Source organism: Panicum virgatum, chromosome 9K (genome assembly GCF_016808335.1).
Source record: "Panicum virgatum strain AP13 chromosome 9K, P.virgatum_v5, whole genome shotgun sequence".
NCBI classification, from domain to species: Eukaryota; Viridiplantae; Streptophyta; class Magnoliopsida; order Poales; family Poaceae; genus Panicum; species Panicum virgatum.
Genome location: NC_053144.1, coordinates 38,905,439 through 38,909,831, shown reverse-complemented (window position 1 = coordinate 38,909,831; position 4,393 = coordinate 38,905,439). Strand labels below are relative to the sequence as shown.

Sequence of the window (4,393 nt, the reverse complement as noted above, 5' to 3'; positions counted from 1 at the left end):
GGGCTGGACGAAAAACTCGTAACTCGCTAGCTCGCTCGACTCGCTCGTTAATGGCTCGGCTCGAGCTCGACTCGTTTTATAATGAGCCAGCTCGTTTTATAAAAGGCAGCTCGTTTTATAACGAGCCAGCTCGAGCTGGCTCGCGAGCCGCTCGCGAGCCATAACGAGCCAGTTAATTATGAAGCCAGCAAATTTAAATGGGTGCATTGTTAAAGACAAAAAATTCTAATGACTCATATTTGAAGAAAATGAGTGCTGCAATGTTAAACAAATTTGATAAATATTTGGAAGAGAAGAACATTGTCATAGTTATTGCTACAATCCTTGACCCTAAGTTCAAAATGATATATATTTAGTTCTATTTTAGTCAGCTTTATGACTCCTCAAGGTATGAACAAGAGGTTGCTTATATAAAAAATGAGTTAGAATAGTTGTATAAGAAGCAAAAATTGGAACAATGCTGGAAAATGGGTAAGAAGAGCAGCATAAGAAGCAAGAATTGGAACAAGCCAAACGAGCTATAACGAGCCAAACGAGCCATACTCTGTGATGATGTGTGTTCATATTGTCTCTCTACATTGGCTCGCGAGCCAAACGAGCTAGCTCGAGCTCGCTAACGAGCCGAGCCGAGCTAGCCTGCTGGCTCGTTAGTATAACGAGCCGAGCCGAGCCAATATGTTAACGAGCCGAGCTATAACGAGCCGAGCCATAACGAGCCGAGCTGGCTTGATATCCAGCCCTAGCCATCGCCGCCTAGCTCGTCAGCCTCAAAAACCTCCATGAGAGAAAGAAAGGTAGGAGTGCATGTGAAATTAAGCTCGCCAGTCTCAAAAACCTCCATGAGAGAAAAAAGGTAGGAGTGAATGTGAAATTATTGTGTTGAAAGCGGGCAGGAAGTCAGGAACATATTATTGTGGTGTATTTATTGTCCCACGACCTTCGGTTGCGAGAGTAAATATGATAAGGATTTTACACTTTTATGATTTCGGGGCGTTGAATACTATTCAACACACTGTGAGCAGTATATATATACATATATGTATATATATATGTATATACATATATGTATATATGTATACACACACACTATGATATCAAAGTTCATGGAAATCTCTTTTTAAATGGGTTTAATCCTGATAAGAGAAATGCATGAAATAAAAGAAAGGATGTAGACTGTTTTTTTTTATGGTTAAAGAAGAAAATATCTGTTCCTCCTCTCCCATACCGTGAAGTACATAAATATAGGATGCAGTAGGAGCTACCATGAGGAGACCACGAAGTTCTGTCGTGAATGGTGTGCTGATCCTTGATATGCCGTTTCCAGTTCCAGCTATGAGCTAGCCTTTTTCTTGATTGCGTTTCCCAAGAGGTGATTGGTTCACGACCATGCTCTCTTTTTTTGGGCATGCATGAAGCAAAAACATTCTGTATGCCAAGGAGGACAGGGAGAACAAGAGGCTTCTCTATACCCGCAGGATCTTTTCTCGTGACCATCAGATTTATACTCGAAATTGTCCTTTACATTCTGCAAAAAAACAATTATTCTTCTGTAGGTGTGTTAGCTTCTATAACTAGCTTATGTAACTAGAGACAGAGTGTGTTAGCTTCTTCTGTAGGTGTAGCTACATCATTTATTCTTGAATTCGTAAATGCAATGCAAATTTAATATGCAAAACTGTCTTGTAACTGTCAATTTTCCTAGAAAATAGATAGGAAATACATAAACAGAAAACTTGGCGACATCTGAAACTTGGTGTACCATTGTGCTCTTCTATGCTTGGAGCTATTGCTTTGCTGCTCTGCAGCTTGTGCAAACTTATACTAGCTGTTAATTGTAATAATGGATTTGTTCATCATATACCCATTTAGATATTTGATATTTGATAGGACAGCTACTCTGGCAAACCAGGTAATCAACTATTGATGAGACCCAGCAGAGAAACGGCTTCTGCTTTTTGGAACTGCACCTGGTGCTTTATAGGTATGCTCTTGCACCACCTGGAACTTCTCTATTTATGTGTCAACTACAAGCTGCAAGCTTAATTTCTAGTGGTGTGTATGTTTTCCACATGTAATAAGCACTTGATGGACAATTACTCCACTGGCTGCCCCTATTTTTATGTACTAAACATATCCTTGTCCGTTCTTGTACCAGCCCGAGCATCCCAACGATATATGGCAATGCAGCCATTGTGGCCATGTTGAGCTCTGATAGTGTATATGATATATGAAGGTATTTCACTAAGCATGAGCAATGCTTTATTCTTTACGGTTTGACTATTGGGAATACTAGTCATTTTTAATAACAATGCAGTGTGCTTTGCTAATATTGTAAAAAATATGCAAAATTCAGTGTGTGAATTTTCTAGTTCGACTATTCTTAGAAATGTATCTTGTCCATCCAAGTCTTCCTGCCCAATTATCCAAATAGCATGATAAGTATAACAAAATCCAAGTAGCATGAAGTGCAACTTAATGGCTTGCTGAATCTTGAGTTCTTTCATTCTTTACATGGCTGATGAATGCCCATTCAATTGTTGAGTCACATGTTGCACTGTGCAGACTGATATGATCAAAGTTGTGCGGCCTTGTTGGATAAGCAAACTTGAGCCATTCACTGCTCTTGTACAGCTAGAATGCTCTATTGTCACCATGCTTATGACTGTAAATACATTTATTGTGTTAAATGTTTATGACAAAGCGTTAGTTTCAATTGCAAATATCTTCTGCTGATAATATTTTCTTACTCGTGGTTTTCAGGTTGAGGACTACATGCAGGAAGGAGCAAGAAAGTAGGACTAAATGCAAGAAGGAGCAAGCAAGTATAAGAGATTTGTTAAGGATAAGATTGTAGGAACAAGTAGAAACTACAAGAAGTGATTCTGCTATCTTTTTTATTTGGGCAGTTAAAATGGGCTTGGCCCATGTATGTATAGAATTAGATTGACCTCTAAATTTATGGGCTATGATGAAAATGAAAATAAAGTTCCTAATACGGGCTAAGCCCGTAAATAAATGGGTCTGCAACTAGTTTTCCACATCAGCATCCATGCTGACCTATCGGTGATATGGCGATTCAATCTGTGACGAATAGATATCCTACGTGGCAACAATTTGTGATGTTTATTTTTGTCACTAATTTTGGGCTTGGGTTGGGCTTAGGTAGGGCATGATGATTTGTGCCATTATTTTCGTCACCATTTTTGGGCTTGGGTTGGGCTAGCGGGCCTATGGCCACGTTCTGTGACCTTTTTTTGGCTCGTCGCTAAATAGATTATGCTTTGCTGATGAAAATTTATTTGTCACTAAAAAAATCAGTTTGATGACGTTTTGGCAATTTTGTCATTGGAAACCAAACTCCATGCTTCGTTTTTGACAAATCGGAATTTGTCATAAATTCATCACAGAAGTTTACTTTATGATGAGTTTGGGCTCTATGGTGACGAATCTCGTTCGTCACCGATGCATCAATTTTCACTAGTGATTAGAAACATTAAGAGATGGAATTTCTGTGAACAAAACCTACAATATACTTTCCAGTTCACAACAGTTACGACATCCTTGAACTTTCACAATAAAAAACCGTTAGAAGAATCTAAATATCAAACAACATTCCACTTCATAGTAATGATCACTAGTACCCAGTGACTACCGGTGTTGTAGACACCCACCACGAAGTCATGCTTCATAGCCTTTCTAATTGCTTCGGTTACATCTTTGGTCTTGAATTAAACCATGAAATTAATATATTTGACCTGCTAAGATCTGAATTCTAGTACCATTTTTTAAAACATTAAAAACAATTCCTTAAGTAACAACATTTCAACTGCCCAGCATGACTTTTATTCATAACATTTAATTTGGAAATAACATTAAAATAATTCAATGATCAGTCACACTTGAAAAACAACAAAGTAGTTCGTGTAAGTATCCTACCCAAAATTCACCAGAACAACAACAAAGTAATACTAAACTAATACAAGCAATTCTAGGAGAATAATCCTATGTGAAAGTAGGAATTCCCTAAACATTTCTAGGAGAATAACCCTAAACGATTCCAGTAGAACAATTGCAGGAGAACAATCCGCCGTAGGAGAGGATGGCCGGGGTTGGACGAGCACTTACCCCTGTCGTGAATGATGTAGTCGTGCTCGTGGTGGCCGGAGGGGCTGGATCTGCGTCGCCTCGTTGCCTGAGGTGGCCGGGTCGCTGTCGCCGGGCCGTCGGATCCGCGGCTGGGTCGTCGTTGTGCCAGGAGCCGAGTCGCCGTCGTCACGCCTAGAGCCGTGTCGCCATCATCTCGGCAAGAGCCGGGTCGCCATCATCTCGGCAGGAGCCGGGACGCCGTCGTCACGCCTGGGGCAGCGTCGCCGTCGTTGAGTCGGGTTAGGGT

At 40.3% G+C, this 4,393-nt stretch overlaps 1 long non-coding RNA gene across 1 annotated transcript; it reads left to right on the top strand.

Annotated features, from left to right (window-relative positions):
- The first annotated feature begins 2,169 nt into the window (after positions 1-2,169).
- Positions 2,170-3,016, top strand: LOC120651336. Its single transcript, XR_005666124.1, has 2 exons — positions 2,170-2,233; positions 2,761-3,016. It is a non-coding gene; the product is annotated as an uncharacterized LOC120651336 (long non-coding RNA).
- Positions 3,017-4,393: the final 1,377 nt, after the last annotated feature.